The sequence below is a fragment of the Nipponia nippon genome, unplaced genomic scaffold (assembly GCF_047370975.1).
Source record: "Nipponia nippon isolate SJK-2023a ecotype South Korea unplaced genomic scaffold, ASM4737097v1 scaffold_1, whole genome shotgun sequence".
In the NCBI taxonomy this organism is placed as follows: Eukaryota; Metazoa; Chordata; class Aves; order Pelecaniformes; family Threskiornithidae; genus Nipponia; species Nipponia nippon.
In genome coordinates this window covers 58,276,261-58,296,069 of record NW_028262290.1, presented here as the reverse complement: position 1 = coordinate 58,296,069, position 19,809 = coordinate 58,276,261, and the positions used below count along the sequence as shown (strand labels likewise).

The following is a 19,809-nucleotide window of genomic DNA, read 5'->3' as shown; positions in this document are numbered from 1 at the left end:
GATCTGGATGTGACTTTTTCAAGGATATGCGCTAGCGGGAACCCAAGAGGTTTTTTTTTTTTTTAAATAGCAGGTGCTAAGCAAGCCAGAAGAATTTCACCTTACAAACAGAGGAAATGAAACTGAACTGACCGTATCCCAAGTGTAACAGCACTTCCCAAAGGACTCACACTAAGAATTTACCTATTTAGTTTAACATTTTTATAACACCAAGCCTTCTATTATAAAATCCAACTTTTCTTAAAAGGTATTTCTATCACCATATCATAGTATGATACATTTTACTCAATTCTGCAGTCATAAAGAATCGTGTTTACCTTATAAAATTTTGGCTAATGGTACGTAGAGAAATAAACTTTAACCTGCATACATCAATTTCAAAATAAATATTGCAAGTTAATGTTCCATCTCCTTCATTCTGCATCTTTGTCTTTAGGGTTTAGCACTAAGTGATGAAGAAGTTTATCTCATGTATAAGACATGCTACTAACACTGATCTATTCCTTCCCCAAAACATCAACAAAAGGAGCTATGGGTCATTGAGCCAAAAAATTAAATGCTAAAATGTACATCCAACAACGTTACCCTTCACTAGCAGATATCCTGTGGAAAAAAAAAAATAAAACAAATACAACTCAAATGTCTAGCCAAAAGAAAACATTCAGAAAAGAACAAGGTGAAATTCAGTCGCACTCTTCAGGACGAAAGGTATCGTGTTACAGCTTCAAATCTTTCGTAGCGTCTGCTTGAGCACAGCTAGAACATGTGGAGAAAATTTATGGTATTTTATCATGGTTGGCTTGGGGGAAGGAAGAGGTTTCTCTGTGAGGTCAGGCACAGGAAATTATTAGCTTTTTTCCTTCAGTTCTTCAACGCACATTCTCTTCCACTGCCAACATCGCAGTCATTTTGCCTACGGAAAGCTGACTAGCCAAAGCAGTACTAAATTAAGGTTAGCTTGCACTACAAACGGGCACGTCAGTGGAAGGTACCCCATTTTTTCCAGGTTTGAATATAACAAAGTCAAACTCCAGTCCATATTTGAGCAGAAGGTTTGCACCTGATGAGCTTCAAGCTCCATATATATGACAAACTGATGCAGTCTAAAGGAAAACAGGAAATATTTGCAATTGTACTGTGTTTCCCCCCTACTACTATTCTACTTTCCAGGCTCTTTCTTTAAGGAAAAAAAAAAAAGATGACAACGACGACTAATCAAATAAGATACCTCTTATTATACACCAAACGAAATCCATCATGATTTTATCAAAGGGAAAGAGACTGCATTGTAAAAATTAATGGTATTTTCTTGAAGCTGCGTCTGCAGTGTTCTCAGTTCAGCAGTTATTCATCCAGCAGCTCAAGTCAGAGCTAAAGACAGATAGATACTAAGAACAGGACATCACCAACCTCATGGGAAAACATTTTTGGGAAATGCTGGGGAAAAAAAAAATAACACTTCGTAACTAAAGTGAAAACAGAAAGATCAAACATATGTCACCATCCAGTTCTTTTTCTAAGCCCAGTAGGAATTTAAGAGAATTCCTGCATATTGAATTGGACAAAGCTGCAAGCAACTTCGTCCTCGTTTGAAGCAGATTTGGAATAATTGCTGTCAAAAAAGTTGATCGCTTGAATGGCTGCAAGCACAAAACCACAAGTGTCTTGTAGTCACTGAAATAGGAAAAACCTGAAAGACATCATATGACATGTCAGGTAGCTACAGAGATCAACAGGAAAAATAGGTACAAATATCTGTAACTAAAATACATTCACTAAAAAAATATCTAGGCCTGGCGTCTTCTAACTGTAACAGGATACATTAATGAGAATATTTATAATGTATTAAAACAAGACTTTCTAGTAATGCACTGAAGAACACCAGAGAACAACAATCAAGGAACGATGAAAGAAAACGCACATATACTCATCATCATCTGAACAGTGACAATAAATAATCAATTAAAACTTTTGCTAGGCAATACTGCAAGATATGCTATCAAACCTATAGTGCTACTACCCATCCTGGAATACTTTTTAATCACTAGAAGGATAAACCCAGGGCACAACATAGTAAAAGAAAAAGCAGAAGATTCAAAATTTGAAATGAAAAAATTTTGGTCACCCAGTCTATTTTCTTAATTAGTATTTCAGCTATATAATGCACTTACATTCAGGCAGGAGAGAAACAATTCTCATTGCCTGCCAACCAAGATCATCAGATCTATAAATCCCTTTTTATTAGAATTACCTTTTAAATATAAATTCCTTGTAATATATTTCCCCTAGTATGCAGTAATATAGCAATGTACTTCTATACAGTCTGCCTTTGATCTAGAAGTTTGACATGAATTCTTGAAATTTGAGTAGTATTTTAGAAAAAACAGCTTTGAAAAATGCATCATTTTTCCAGAGAATTCCAACAGATACAAACTTTGGACCTCCTGATTGACAAGACCAAACTTCAGCTGTATTAAAATGAAATCCAAACCTAGCATTTTATATTCCATCAAGAGGGTGGAAATAAAGAAGGACGACTAGAAATAAGTTTCTGCATGTATGAAAGCCGCCCCACCACCACCACCAATCTCCTTTGGTCACATTACTGCCAAACAACTACACCCCCCTAACAAAATCCCAGCCAGACTGATCTCATTTTACTAGAATTTTTCAGAGATCTTTGGCAGCAGTCTATCATAGCTCATACAAATACTTTAGTTTTTCAAAAGAAAGGGAAAAAGAAAAATCCCTTTTGCAATTAGTAAATAGTTCAATATAAAATATTAATGTACCATCAAAGGCCTTATTATTCAGAGTTCTTCTTTGTTAGTCCTTTGAAATTTGAAGTTCATTTTGCACTAAATGTGCTTATTTTAGTTTAAGAAAGCAGACTGCTTTAGAAGTCAGCAACTGAAAACTTAAATGAAACTAAACTAAAAAATTACATGTTCTTTTTTTCTGAACTCCTGTATTTTCAGTGTATCTCTCTCTCTCTCTCATTTAATTTCATCTTCAACATTATAATTAGCAATTTTAGAACAAATACCTCATGCTAAAACACAAACTCTTCATCTTCCAAGGTTATTCCTCAGTGTCACTTTTTTATAAATACTGTTAATGTAAAACACTGTCAGTGCGTGGCAAAGGCTGCTGTTATAACCTGGAACACTTCACTAGCGAACACGAGCTCAGTGAGTCCCTCAGAACTTCCCAGCAGTTACAGTTCAATGCAACAACAGTCATGCCCTGATGACCAAGGCTTGATTTAAGAAAACAGTAAAACACACGCGCAGGTGCTTCTCTGAGTTTTGGGTTAAGGAAAAAAAAAAAAAAAAGATAAATTGTTTGGAAAAGCAGACAAGTCAAAAGCACCGATAAAAACTAGAAAGCTGGCAACAAAGTTTTTGTAACAGAAGTGTACAATTAAAGCAAGAGCATTCAAATTTACCTACGTATATCTAAAAGAGCCTCCTCAGAACCATGAAACCTCTATCAAGTGACAATTTGTTGAGTGTGCTCTAGCACTGCAATTTGTATTTAATTACAGCTCCACAGTTATCCCTTATTTAAGCTGTAAGGCTCTCCAGGAAGAATGCATCTCAGAAGGTTTATTGCATACCAAGGGATGAAAACCATGCTTCTTCCACCACCAGAAGAGCAGCAAAATACCCCGTGTAGTCACTGCTACATTACTGAAATGGCATTTTTAAATATTACTTTCATATACTTTGACTGAAATTCATGCATCACATGAAATCAATGAAGAGTTAATCAAAAGTTTAATTTGCATCTAGCGTCTAAGCCTGCAATAATAATTTAATATCATTGAAAATTTAATCAATTTCATAGGTGATAAACAAGGGGGCAAAGGGTAATATTATCATAAAAACACAGCAACTGCCATATTCAATCCTTTGGGATTCTTTAGATTCTGCTATAGTAGACACTTATGGTTTACCTAATCAAATAACTTTAGACAACAGCCGTAACTGGATGCTCCAGGAACAAATTAAGACCCATCAGTGTGCACATGTATAAAAACATTCCCCACTTCACTGATCTGTGTCTTAGACATTTGTTAAGCCTCGAAGCACAAGGTCTTGTGGCCTTTCCAATGAAAACTCTCGGCATTTTTGTGGTAATTGACATTATCGTCAATATTTCCTACTCCAATGAAGTGTACTGTTTGTTAGTGAGGACAACGTGATCCACACATCAGCACATATAAGCTATGGAAGATACACATTGTTCACATGAATAGTGATGCATTGCCCAAAATAAAACTTCCAAGTTCAGAAAAAACTCAGATGGCATTTTACAATTCTACAAAACTCCAATTTCTTCCAAATAATGAAGAATGCTAATGAATATGCACTGAACCGAACACAACGCAAAAACACCTCTCTGAAGCTCAACTTAGGAAGTGAAACATCTTCAGTAATAGAGACAAAAATAGAAAGCTAAACCCAAGAACAAATAAGGAAAGCATAAGGTCTCCTAACAAAGCAAGAAAAATATTCCCTGCTCCTTAATCACCTTTCCCTCACATGGCCACATCAATCCCTCCTGCTCTAAACCAAACCCCATTTCAAAGTGAACTGTTCTATCATTAACCTGTAGTCAGTCAAGCTGTGCTTCGCTACGAAGAGCACTGTGTTTACAAAGAATTGCAATCAAAATACCAGGTCTTGTGAATTTTCCTTAGAAAAGAGATCAACCTCATAAGGTCTTGACAAAGCCACATAACCAAGTAAGATAAAACCTAGAAGAGGAAAAAGAAGTAACTAGTTCATGAGATAATAATGAATTACTAAGAGCACACTAAGTACAGATCTACATCTAGAAATAGCTGATGGCTACAGGATTCTTATTTTGTAGTGAAGTCCAAAACAGGAGTTCCTTGATCTGTACGCCAAGTTGTATCGGAAAACCAGAGAGTTTCATTTGTCTCTAATATACATCTACATAATTAAAAATTAAAAATATATTCTGTCAAAATACCACAAATGCCAAAACAAAGTTGTTGTTCATGTGTAGGTAGTAAGCATCTAGTCATGTTGATACATGGACCCACCTGCATCTGGGAGACCTCTTAGTATCCCTAGAGAAGATGCCACCACGCCTAACATTCAGGCTACATGGATGGCCCTGGACAGGTGTAGCCCCTGTATCAACTGTATGGTTGAGGAGCTGTGGGAGGAGGTCTAAATAGAGAGGAAAATAGGAAAGACTTCCTCTTCTTTCATATTTAATTTTTTTTTTAATCGAAGTCTTTGTAAGATTTGCCTTCTCAACCTCAAAAATCTCACCACTTTACAGAACTGCTGACCCACTGTGGAACAGCTTTAAAGATGTTCAACCACTTATGTAAAGACATCCTTTTTGCGGTCACGTTTTGGATGTTGGATTTCCTCACGTGTGTGTAAACACGTGTTCTTCTGAATTGGCTTAGACAAAAAGGTAGACCAGCTTGCTAGAGCGAAGGAGCCTAAGTGGTGCCGACTTTTTCACATTTCAAATGCAAATTATTTATTCAACTACACAATGCCAAGTCATAAAAAAACCCTACAAAATACATTCCCACAGCTAACCCTTTTGTAAGTACAGAATGGTGCAACTAAATTAAAATGCAAACTAACAATACTGTTTTCTTAATATTGCAGTAAAATAAAGTATATACAAGGTCATTTGCACAATAAATACAAAAACAGTATTAAAAAGCAATAGTTTCTTCTAAAACAGCCTATGAGTCCTTTTCTTCTGATTCCATGAACATCATACAAACACATGCACGTAATTCTAAATCAGTTATAAAACCCTAAGACTTTTTCCATCAGGATAGTCTCTGTAATTTTGATAAACTATTAAGACAACATTTAAGAAGCAATGATAATGTACATAGAAATTGTGCTTATCTTTTTTTTTTAAGCTGTTATATTAAGGTTTGACCTCAAAGTTATGTCAATTGATAAAGTAACAGGAAATTTATATATATTTAAATGCTTATTTAAAAAAAAGACAAAAAGACAAAAAGACATCATGTCCAGAATTTTGGAAAGAAAACAAACTTTCATTATATAGGAGAGAAAATTTGGCTGCAGTACTCTTAACACACACCTGCAATAAAGAATAGAGAGGAGGGGACAGGAACACCCCAAGCTATCACAGCCTATCTGCAGTTATTATACAGCCATTCCTTTATAAGCAAGTAAACTGCATTTCCAAAGACAGAACAAAATGGACACAAACTTTATCAGACGTTATTAAATGCACACGTAGTGAGGTAGTTAAGCTTCATGGCATCATGAATCTTCAGTATTTTGCCTCTGCTGCTTTTCCTTCTCTCAAAAACAAACTGAGAAATGTGTGGATATGAATCAATAATTCAATCCGTATGTATTTTCTGAGGACCAAATATTCAGGAGAGCCTGAAATTTGCTGGGCCAACTGCAGGAAATGTTTTTTCAGCCATGCATATTCAAATTGCTGCTTTCTTTATAAACGGTAATGGAAGTGTTGATGCTTCTAAGACTTTTATACAAAAAAATACAAGCTGACTTAGTAGCAGCAAAAATACCAGAGCTATTGCTGGCATTAGAAACTTAAATGTGAATTCGATTTTTCAAGATGATCCTTCGTTAAGAGCAAATTTCAGTTCTGCAATCCAGTGGTGAACACCAGACCTCATACCAAATTTAGGGGATGAGCTCTGTAATACAGTTGAACAACATTTGTCTTCTGTGATCATGATGCCATGTGCTTTTAAGATTTACGCTAATTAAACTAGAAAAGGTCACACAATTGAAAATGTTCACAATTTGGGCAAGACTCAATGACAAAATCTTTCCTATCTATCAGTAATCTTTTATACACAAGAACTGTCACTTTGACAGAGCGTCTCTGTCAGCTCGCTGGTGATTATACAGAAGAAGCTTCAGCCTTTACGCTCTGGAAGAGTTCATGCGCTTTGGCTTACAAAACTCAGTGAGACAGAGCCACAAAAAAGAGGAAGCAAAACCCAGCACTCCTCAGGACTTCTCTGTCATCTTTTCAAGAAACAATTTCTCTGCAGTTTAAGAACTCCTTCAGATTTAACTTAAGGATTTAAGTATTGAAATTCTGGAAGAAAAAAATGTATATTTTTACAGCTAGGAAGGAGACAGAGAAAACCACCTTGGTTCTAATCCCAACCTTTGAAAATTAGCTGCAGTGTGACCTGGGGCAATACAGCTTTTAGGTCGCTGTTTCCTCACAGGTTAGCCAGTAACACTCCTATTCCTCCCATTTTTGTGAAGCCTTAAAACCCTCTATAGGAGTCTGCTCCTTCCTCGTCCCATATCATGCCTTGAAAAAAACAGGACCAGAAAGCATTTCCTATGTCTTCAGACTCTGATGCCAGCCAGCTAAAAGGCCCTTAAAATACCTCTGCATTTACAGATAATTGATGAGAGTTTGATCTGTCTTTAGTTGAGTCAGGAATGTGAAAGGATGCTGAGGCTTAGCCCCATGTTCTGAAGTCTTTCCTGCATCTGAATAATCCTCCAGGCATAACCTAGAAAACCGTTCCCTCTCTGAATCTCCTCTTCTCCAACTTTTCTTATTATGTGGAACACTTTTCCCAAAAGTCTGCTCCCTCTCAGGTATTGAACGGGTGATTTAAAAGAAATAAAAAGATGAGGAGAAAAAGGCTCCTACCCTTCACATCACAGTGGACTGCACAGGATCAGGTGGAAAGCCTGCATTGCAGCACAATGCTGTCAAACCTTTGGGCCCTTCAAAGGCTGCAGTATTCCCTTCCTATCGCTGGAGGAGGTGAGAGCTCAAAAAAAAAATAAAAATCACAAAACCTAACCAGTCTGAGAACAGTGGTCTTAAGAGTAAGCGTTCAGCCAGCAAAGACGCTGACAGAGCAGATGAAAATAAAATGCTTTCAGAACCTTTCACAATCTATTTCTGGATAAAGTTCTTGGCTTCATACGGTTTTCTGCCACTTTGAACTACACCTTAATGTAGCCACCTCTTTAAGTGGTATCCAATATATCAGATACAAAGAAAAACCACTGAAGGTATCAGAAAAAAAAACGCAACTACATATGAACCAAAGCGTATGCGTTGTTGCCATTCAGCCCAGACCCAGGAAGTGTTCCCCATGCAAACAAACTGCTTTAAAGGACTCTTATCTGCTCCACGACATAAAGGAGAACACCACCACCTAGCACCCTGCATAAGGAAACCATACCCACAGTGGAGGAACTAACAGACATACATCAGCACATACCAGCAACCTCCTGTAAACTCACTTCCAAGACAGTCATGCAATAGTTCTTGCTCAACAAGACCCCACAATCAGACTACAGCCACATTCATTTCCCTTGTGATATGTAGGCTTTCAGGATATGCTCCTCTTTCGTTCCGATTCCTCATCTTTTCCTTGTTCTGTTAGGACACCAGAGATCACAAAGCCTAAAAGGAAGCACGTATGAGCCAAAAAGTATTTTCAGTTTAAAAACAACTGGTATGAAATGAACTTCAGAACTGCAAGTTAAGAGGAGGCTGGGCAAATTCAGTGTTTGACCATCTTCAGAAACTAGAGCATAAGCCTTCCTGTGGGCAAGCTTCTCCATAGTAACTAAAACGGCAATCTGAGCATTGACTCCCTGTCAAAAATACCCTCAACATAAAAACAGAGCACAAAAGCCTCTCAAAAGCAGAGATTTCAATGACCCAAAAAAAAGAGAGGAGGAGGCTCCACTGAGCAAATACAACTTCACTGCCACCAATCTATTTTACTACTAAGGAAATGATAAACAGAAATATGAAAAAAAGATTAAACAGCTATTTAACATGTGCCAAATAATATTATTATGGCACTAGTAAATTGGTGGTAGTATTTCTCCAATAAAAGGTAGTATCAATACAGCTGACCCTCAGCATTACAGTTAGGGATGAGAGCACTGTCTATCCCCAAAGTTATTTAAAACTCCACTAAGCTTTAAAAGTTTATCTGAAATTTTTCATTCTAAGTCTACGCCTTAAGTCTTAATTTTTAAAGTATTTTAATTTCAGTCAGAACAACTCAGCTGTTTCATTAAGGAGGGCAAAGAAAAATAATCCTGTTTGGCCCTCATTAAAAAAGCAGACTTTTTAAAGAAAAATTTCAAAGACTGATGCTTCCAAGAAAGGGTCTGGGGTAGTTTTGGATAAGGAAAATACCTTCTGTGACCCTCAGGATAATTTCTGAATACGGCTAGCACATCTTTGAAAAGATACAGATCGCTCATGTTCTTTAAAATGTAGCCAGAGTTTTGCAGCTGAGGTCTCAAAAGGGTCAGGGCTGCCAGAGCATCCCTGCCTCCCTGCACCACGAGGAAGTACCACTGGAGAAACAGACCCCACCGCAGAGAGCAAAGTAGCCAAAGGAAGAAAGCAAAAATCCCAACTGTGGCTTCCTCCTGTAATCATTAGGACAAAATCTCTTTAGAACGTATAATTTTGTAAATATACATCTGTCTCATAAAAGAAAGAAGAGCAGAAAATAGGAATGGCGGAGCGTTTCTAATGCTGGAGTCCCCAGTTCTAGTTAAACAATAATTTGAAGATCTTAAGTGTGGGAAGAGTGCCATACACTTTATCAGGGTGCTACACTCCAGTGCATCTCTATCAAGAGTAATCACGTTTTGCTTTGCAGTTTTTCTTAGGATTCACAGCATATGAGAAACACTATACACATGCCAGTCACCAAACCACCACAGGAATAAAAGGCATAGTCACTACCATTAACCCTGGTCCACCATACGGACTAGAAAATAACAAGGACCGTAGGGAGAGAGGAAGCTTACTACGTCTCCAACTTTCCTTCGCCTCCTTTGTTTAGGGAGTTGATGTGTATGAAAACCACATTTTTATTTTCCTCATCATAAAAAACACAAAGTATTATCACAGTAAGTGACAGGGACAAATGGACTATGGACAAGGACACTGCCATAAAGCTGGCGCTGTGAAAGTTCCATGGTTTCTTTTTTTAATATTTTGTACATTATAGCAAGTTTCCCTAATAGGATACAGCTGAGACTCCTACATTTCCATGACGATGGCTTACTAAACCAGCAGAGGTGAATATTATGATTTTCCTGATGGCATTGAAGAAAAATATTCAGAACTGAAAGTCAAAAAAATGAACATCTGACACTGAAAAAGGATCAGTTTAAGCCAATGTTGCACCATAATGTAAACCATATTTAAAGTACAAGGAATAATAATTAATCTTGATTCATGAAACTCACTGAAAGATAAATTAGATGCTCATAAATTAGGTATCTCCTGAACAATCAAGCATTTTCATCCACAACGCTGGGGGATAATATGAAGAGAAATTCTTTCCATTTATTGTGAAATTAAAAAAAAACAAACAACCGAAACTGTGTTTTTCCCAAGCTCATTAAATCAATCTTGAAACAACTGTCGAACCTTCAAAGAATATTATTACATAAAACTTTCCTACAATTTTTTTTCTTACTTTCAAGTAATTTTTTAACTGATTTCACTTAAAAACTTACTAATTGAAAACATTAAAGGAGCCAAGAAAGCAACGTGATGCAGCATAAAATCATGCAAAAGCAATTGAACTGCATACAATTGTCAACACATCAATTTTCTGAAAAACAGTCTTCCTCATACCAACCATCTCACAAAATAAAATCTTGATGAATTTCCTTAAAAATCCCTGATCTTTGCAGGCCCTACAGAATTTGAAATAATTATCCTTAACTTCAAAATAGTTCATTTTCCTGAGACTGGTTTTAGTTTCAGGATGGCAACCATGTGCTAACCGCTTCTCTTTTTTGTTGTTTTCCATTTCTAAACATATGCTTTGATCCCCTTGGTCTTGCTGGTAGAGCAGTCGCCTCACACATACAGGCTCTCTTTGAAGCCTTCCAGCAGTGCCAAGAAAGAGGCAGGCTGTGGCAGCAGGCTCAGTATTCTCCGGTTATGCAACAGATTAGATCATTATCAACAAAACTGGATGCCTCCAGCAGAGAATAGAAACAGGGAATTTGAGAGCAAGTTTTTCTTTACTTTTTGAATTAAGGACGGCTGCTTGGTCAGTTTGAAAGGAGGAAAAAGTTAACTGGAAGTAAGAGCTGGTCATACCAGAGAAGATTACACTTTGGTGAAAAGCTCTATAATAAATATTACTGTCACATTTATCTGTTCCTTCCTTCACAGGCAAGTTTTCCCGTTCATTGTGTAACGGGAAAGAAATATTTGGCTCAAGCTGATGCCAGTAACTTAAGAAGCCCAGTTTAGGCATGTAAGAACCAAGCGTATTTCATCCCCCAGGGATGAATGACCACATACCACCAGGATGCAGGAGAACGGTCTGGGTTCTCACATACCTGCAGAGAGAATCTGTGCATCTTCTTACCTACAATATATTCATTTGCCGATAGTTGTGCATGTGGATATCCTACACATCTGTCACATTTCTCTCTTCTCTAGTTGCTCCAACAACTTTCACAGCATAAATTATGTAAACTGGCTTTTTAAAGACACTTCAGTTTAGGATTTCACTTCAGTTAAAGGATAAAGTATCTAGTAACCAGTCATAAAGATATGGATTTTGAGACTTCATACATAGCAGAAAAATACATACTTTAATTTCTTAAGGAAATGCCTTGTATAGCTCCATCACTGCACAACTGCCACATCCATTTTTGTTTTCCTTACAGATAATTGGGAAAGAAGTGTTACACTGCATGAAACAAATCCCTCGTATCAAGTTCTGACAATGAACGTATAGCTGGAAGATTATTATATAATATCGAACAGATTGAAGTACTTGTTGTTTGTATGTAAGATTTCTGTCATCAAGGCTAATGAATGCATGCAAATAAAACCAAACTGAGGTTCTGAGAAGCCTAACTAAAAGCTTTTAGTTTCTACAGAAAATGTAAGCATATTTAGATCTTGGACATATGAATAAAGTAAGTACAAAACACTTCAATATAGAAAAAGCTACATGGTTGCAAGAAACTTCTTATAGTGCTTTAATATGTCAATTCTAGATGCTTATAAATTTCTAAATTTAGAAAGGACTACTGAAGTCGGGCTTTGCTTTTCAAGTTTCCACAAAATTAGCACTGAAAAATGTCGTTCACCTGGTTATGTTACAAGATAAATGTAACATTAAAAATAATGTTACCCAATAAAATAAGGATTATTAAGTATGGTAGGAGTTACATAACCAGTGTAATTTGTTTACAAATGCATGTTCTCATTAGATAGTGAGAGACTTCAAGAAAATCTAGATATCAAAAGCTCTGTGTTTTGGGCCTTATTTGCAGGAGGTATTTTCCAGCCATGAGATTTCTTTATATATCTTATACATCTGGAAACTATTAAGGCAAAGGAATTACGAGCATAATAATGAGCTCTTAGGACTCACTTGTTACCATCTTTGTTTGACACTAACACTGAAGAATCAGAAATCACATTTTACTGTCTCTCTTATGCAATCATACAACACTTTATTGTATGATGTGACTCTTTAGAAGCACAGCCCTAAATAAAAATCAGGTGTTTAGCTGGACCGCCTTCATCTCTATCTTTATTCAACAGTCAATAATAATTAAAAACCACACATGAAAAAATAACTGGCATTTCCCCCAAATCATGCCAGAAGAAAAATCACTGATGAGTCAAGTTAGTCTGTAAGTGGGACACAAAGTATGATTCATAAATCATTGCTTCAGGTTTAATTCTTGAGAGAGAAAAAGCTCCATCGATAACGTAAGATGGAAACTCAAATTCTCACTTTCATTACAAAAATATAACATTAGATTAACTACGTCTTTTCAGTCCTGAATATTTCTGTTATGTATGTTCATAACAAGGGTTTAAAGCCACAACCAGTAACCTTCAGCAGCTCCTGGAAGCAGTGAAATCTTGCGGAGGACAGCGAGCATGCCAGACCACATTCCTAAGCTGTCTTCTACACAGCTGCGGGGCGCAAGCCCTGGCGTCCAAGGGGACCTTTCTGACCGAAACCGTAACGAAAGGCTCATTAAGGCACAACTCAGTCACTGCCAGCATCTTAGATAACACGAATTTATAAAAGCAGCTGAGATTTAGTAAAGCTGCTGAATTTGCCTTTTGGGTTTTTTTCCCCAGTGTAGTGTTTAGGTAAATTAGACACTAAAAAAAAGGAATCTCGATCCAGTGATACAGTTGCAGAGGAACCAATGGGTGCAAGAAAGATCACCACTGCTCCTTTCAGACAACAGCTCAGATACTCAGGACCAAGTCAGAAATGACCTCTGTGCCTCAGCTTTTACAGCAAGATGGGTTTTCAAGTGCATTGCCCCTCCCCTCTGCCCTTCACATTTATGTGATTTCTTTCTTTCCAACCCACACCCAAAAAAATCGAGGCTCTGTGAAGCAATTCCAGTTTAAGCCCAAAGGACGTTTAGCACAAGATTATTTTCAATATTTAAAGTATATAGTAGAAGAAACACAGAAGTCTAAACCTATAAAGAAACAAAAAATAAAGATCCAGGGGCCTTTTTCATTAAGGAGCCAATAAAATAGTAAAAGAATCTAAAAAAAACCCTCCTTCAAAACCCTGTATGACCTTGCTGTTTAGTCACATCCTTCGGCTGACCACTGAAAGAAATGTAAAGCTCATTTCCCCACATCTCCCACCACAGGCCAAATGACACCTGCAACACTGGCAACAGATTGGCAAATATTTTATATCTCTTTAACCTCAGTTATGAAAAATGTGAGAAATTAAAAAAAAAATTAAATAGCCATGCTGCTGTTGGACACTTCACAATTTCATCATACATCATACTTGTACTGCAGAAAACATGCAACAAGATTTAACTTCTACAATGTAGCTAGATTTAAAATGTATGCTGCTTCACCTGTATTCTCAGTTAACAGGCCTTTAAAGAAAGGTTGTCAAAGACACTCCAGTAGGTGCAATCTGAAGACAGAACAAGTGAGTGTGACCTTGGGTTCTCCATTCGTTTTTGGTGGCATTTCTTTTTTAATATTTTAAAATCATCAAAAGAGTAAGCACTGAATACACTACTGAATACACAGGCTTTTGCAAAGGGTGATGAAAATTACTTGAATGTGTGTCTCTTGTTTTATGTGCTCATTTACATTCCCCTCAGGAGTAATATATTACCAATGTCACTGCTATGAACAAGTAACTGACATATCAATAACGATCATTTATTAATAAATATTTCACTCGTTCCATGAAGTTAATCTTCATATGCACCCGTGAGGCAGGAAATTATTAGCCAGTATTTCCCATGGGGAAGCTGAAGTCATGTTATAGACTGTCCTAGTCCATGCAGTGATTCAGGTGTCAAAGCCATAAGCAATAAACCGTAAGAAACCCTGCCTCCTAATCCTACTTTCTGGTCACTGAATTTTGCCGATCTGATAAGAAGGAAACTATCAGGATGCTGCTGTCTTATCATAACTGAAATGCAAAATTAGCATTTATTAAAAGCTGTTAGAAGCTTAAAGATAATATTGCCATTAAAAGGGGAAACACAAAAAAACCATGATTTATCAACTGGTCTCTCATTTGCCTTCCAAGGGTGTATGGGTCACAACTGTTACAGAGTTACTGTTCCCTCAGATTATCACAGGCCTTTATCTGGAATAAACATCGTTTATACAGAACTTGAGAATGTTTTCTCTGTCTAAATGTATTGATTTCTCTTTACCTGGCTCTTAGTCCTCAGATACTCCCCTATGTCTGAATGTAAACTGAATGCTTATGAGGAGCTATTACTACTGTTGCTAAGAAAAGCAAGATAAATATTAAGAGTTTAAAAAAAAAAAAAAAAGAAAAAAGAGGAGAGAGATGTTTTGCTGCACAACACAAATCTACTGCTCATTTCCCCAGTCTGTTTCTAATAAATTTAATACAGCAATGAGTACATGAAATGCTAGGCATCCCTCTACTTCTGCAATGAGAGTGCAGTGGTTGTCTTTAGAAAGGGAAACCTCTTGTGGTACTCACAAATTGCAGGTGCATTACAAAAGTAGGATTCTATCCGTATGTTAAAATGCTTATTTCCAGCACATCTGAATTAGCACAGTAAACGTTTCAAAGCTGACTAGGACACTGACTTGGAGGGCTCCCTTTAAAACTACTAGGAAGCGTATGGATGAATCCCTTAACAAGCTTTCATATCTCCACCCACGAGCTAAAAAAATTAGGCTGCAAATCTTGCAAGACTTCAAGGGCTCTGGATTCTCACTTGTCCAGAAAAAAACACACCTACCTTTAGTGTGTGCAGCAAAGCATTTCTGCTATCACCCGGAATCCAGGAGGTGAGAACTTGAGAAATAGTGAAGTTCTAATGAATTTTTAAAAATTGGTTAGGAGCTCTGCACAGAGATTTGAATGAGTTCAGGGTTTTGTGCAGACTTCTTCAATCTCAACTGTCAACTGCTTGCTCGTGCTGAACGTACTGATGAGGAAATCCTCAGAGCATGCAGCAGCAGCAGCCCACTGCAGGAACGTCATTAGGAATGTTCCAAAAGCAGCTGCGGTGCCTGAATAGTTCTTTCCTTTCCTCAAGTTCCTTAAGAGTAAAGGGAATTCATGGGACAAATTCTGGTGAGCATGGACCACGCAACTCTTCTATATTACTGCATGCAGGAACACCCATTTGCTCATTTCTCAGCTAACTGAAGACCAGCTTCTACCAGTACTGTTGTTTCTTCCTACAGGCAACACTCATTTCCACTGTCTCTCTAACGATTAGAAGACAACGTGCATCACTGCAAGTGCTACAGGCCTGTATACCACAGCACAGACACACAAAACACTGCTCATTTCCACCATGAATTTCCAACTTAAATGTGAGTGGACAGATCAATCTTCACAAGTCTGAACACAGTTCTCATAGCATATTCTTCCATAAGAGTTGGGCCAATACAAATCGTTATTAAAAGCAAAGGAATAGGGGCTGGAACAGCAATAGAATCATATAGGCTATGAAAACCATACAAGCAAATGTCAGTTCAAAACATACTTGCAATAAAAGATTAATTTCATTGTCTTCCATATAGGCAAAAAAAAAACAAGTAACATACTCCTCAATAAAAATACTTCTCGTAATCCTGGAAGCAAGATTAAAGAGAAAACAGAGGATGAACCCTTCATGAAGTGCTTCAAATGACTTGACTTCTGAATCCTCACCTTGTTTTGTGGGGAGTTCCACTGAGCGCAACGTGAATATTCTTGCGTGCTTTGTGCAAGGATGTTTACAGGATCAAGACTCAATTGCTGACCCATTATTTTACTTGTGCTCAGGAATGACTCCAAACGAAGCACAGGAGAGCGGTGCTTAATACAGCAACACATAGTTTCAAAATTATTCAAATGCATAATCAATTTTAAGCAATGAAATTTTGCACTTAACTGAATTGCAGATGTCACCAAAGTTCAGCTGCAGTCCTTCAGCCGATCATCTAGATTTCTTATTGCCTCTCGGCTAGTCAGTAGTGATGGACAGGTAACCTCAAAGTCACTATCACAGACCTCAAGAGCTAAACACTTCTTACAAAAGTAAATATTTCCAGAATGAAAAGAAAATCATGTATATTGTTGATGACAGTACAAATAAGCAAAATAACACCCAGAAGTCCATGCTTTTCTGTTCTAAATATAGCATTTCTTCACAAAGGGATGTTTGCTCATATGTGAGAAAGGAAAATGAAAGTGGAGGTCCCTCCCGCTTCCACTGGTACCACATGGTGGTACCCAATCCAGTGTGCACTGCATAATATTTAGAAGATACATGTGTCTGTGATGCTTTATTTTATCTTCCTTTCTTTTATAATTCCTGAAATTTGAGCAATCCACTATAAGAAAAGAAACAACCTCTAACAACAAGAATTTCATCTACGCAAAATCCTCCTCGAGGGTCTCCAGAGAACAGGACAACCTAGTGCTTCATGGAACAGACTCCAAACCACTGAAGCAAGCGCAAGCTAGATCAGAAGAGTTAAATAAAGCTGCTAAAATTCAGCAGCATTGCAAGCTATTCCAGACTACGGTTACTATAACCTACGCTGGGTGTCCTCTGCATAAGCACCAGTGTGACTTTGTGGACTGCTGAGACTCAGTCTGTTGCAACTGGCGTAAGTTGCCACAGGCGAGTAATCACAAGAAACTGACCTTGGCAAAAGCACATTTTACACTTCACTGCTGTTCAACTGTGTTATACTAAAGAGAGAGCAAGTGAGCACAAGCAGAAGGGGGAGGGAGAGAGAACAAAGGGGGAGAGACAGACAGCATAAAAGTGACCGCAGCCATTTTCAGCTTTACCTGCGTTTAAGATTGTAAGAGGTACATCACCTCCAGTGCACATCGCAACCTACATGTGGTTACATCAACTCCGCATGGTATCATTTTTAAACCAGTGGGGTCTGGGGTTTTCTGGGGGGAGGAGGGAAAGAAAGAAGGGAGATTAAGTAATAAATTAGGAATTAATACCTCAAAAAAAATCTCCCAACAAGTGTGGGGGGGGAAATACAGAAGACAATTACAACTTCACATTTTCCTACCACTGGATTACTGAATAAATGAGGATTTTTAAACTGTTCTTTCATCCTGTTTGCCTGCACCTCTTGAGAGTACATTTTGGAATCAGCTGCAACAAACAAAGTCTAAATGTATTGCATGAGGTGTGCAGCAAGGTATCTTAGTCCTGCTTTTTAAAGTTTCAGCTCAACCTTAACTTCAGAGGCCCTCTCAACAGCCCGGCAGCCATTTGCATGCACTAGTATGGCAGAATTCCCACCACTGCACATACAGTTGTGTCTGTCCTTTCTTAAGCATCTTTGGTCTCCTTTGGTTTGGATCAGTTATCTCCTGTCAAATCTTTTTCTTAGTTTCTGTATTAGATTTTTTTTTTTAATTGATTACCATACCTCTGAAGAAACAGGACCTGGCAGAGCAAGATGGCACAGAATCCCATCATTAGCGCTAACCCACATCCTGCCCGGATTTCACGGCAAGTTTAACACAAGGATCTAACCTTGCAGGTATGCTGGGTTTCCGGGACATTCGGTGGTTGAAGCAAAACATGCACAAGGCTTTGTATGAATTCCAAAATACCCAAACACTCTCCAAGCGGGAAGTGCACAAGGTATGCAAGTATAGACAAAATAAAGTAAGACTATATGCCTTTTATATCTCAATTTCCTTACCACTGTTAGGTCAGTGATCTAAGGACCAGAGCCCTCTAAAAAAATCCCTACTACATGCAGCTTCTCTTCCAAATCCTGAAGGTTGCTTCTCTCCTGTGTAGACAGTTTCTCCATTCCTCATCTGGTTCCGTAATTAATTCAAAAACCCTGCTACAAAAGCCAGCCTTTGTTCCTCTCAAACATCCAAACCTTTCACATTTCCATCTTCACACAGTCTCCATTCCTCTATTACAACTCCTCTTTCTCCATTTCAGTCCTCCAAATGTCATTACTACCAGGAGGCTGAAGAAAAGTGGCTTTTTTTGGACACAGCCATGTTATTACCTTGAACCATTCCCATCTGACAGAAAGCCATCATGGTTTAATGACCTCCACTGTCATGGCCAGGGAGATACAAGACTCAGCCCTGACAGCAGATGGCTGATTCACACACACTGACGTTCAGCAATTCAACAATGATACGATCACGCTTAGCCTATAAATTATAAAAACAGCAATTCTATGAAGCATGACTTAAAATTTCAAGGGACTGAAGAATTTCCCAGTCTGAACTTCAGATCTGGGTCAAAAAGGTGTCAGCTGTGGATCTGCAGAATTTTAATCATCTCACCAGACTGTAGCTCTCTTTCTCACAAATAAATGATGTTTGGAAGGCCCACAGGCATGCTTTGTGACAGCAAGGCAGGACTCTGTCATAGGGGTCTGGACAGGCCACCAAAACACTCACTCCTTCTGTGCAGCATGTAAGAAGCTCTTGTAGGATCTAGGCAGAGAGTTAAACTGATGGCTGTCATATTTTGCTGACTGTGCACTTGGGCACCAAATCTAATTATTAAATTTTTTATTGACTAAGTCCTATGATAATTAGTTACAGTAGATGAAAAAAAAGAAATTGGAAAGAGTGCAGTAGTTCTGCAGCTGTAGGCCTTCAGGTTTGGCTATGATATGGTCACCATTTCTCACAATGGAGCACAGCAAAAGAAAGAAAAGGGTGACAAGAAACTAAGTACTTCAAAGGTACTCACATCCTCGGGAAGAGTGAATGTTTATTTTTACTAGCCCAAAAGTAAGCATATCTTTATATTACACAAGAGCACCCTCAACTGAAAGCAAGAATTTGATCTCTCTTACTTCTTCGATGCATATGCTAAACAACAGGTTACTGAATTAGCCTCTGTCTTTGAAGCTTGCTCTCTCTCATACCACACCACATTTTAAAAGTATGTGTCACTCAATGCTGAATGAGACATTTGACTTTACAGTTCAGCGGCTACGATCTCATTTTCAAGTAATTTTTCTCATTAGGCAGAACAGAACCATTAACTGCGTCTTCCACATCCAGGCTGTAGTTACCAATATACTGGCTACTCTGGGCATCTCACCTCTCTCCCTCTTCCTTCCCCACCTCTTTCACCAAAGAGAATTCCTTGAAACCAATATATTTCCACAAAAAAATACCAGGGCTAACAAATCAAAATCTTCTAACATCTAAAAATTACTGGTAAGGTTTAGCTATAGCTACATATATGGATATATATCTATACACACACATCAACACAT

General features: G+C 37.9%; 1 protein-coding gene across 2 annotated transcripts in view; it reads right to left on the bottom strand.

Moving 5' to 3' along the window:
• Positions 1-19,809, bottom strand: part of LDLRAD4 (low density lipoprotein receptor class A domain containing 4) — a 298,477-nt gene that overhangs the window by 233,137 nt on the left and 45,531 nt on the right. The window lies entirely within an intron of this gene.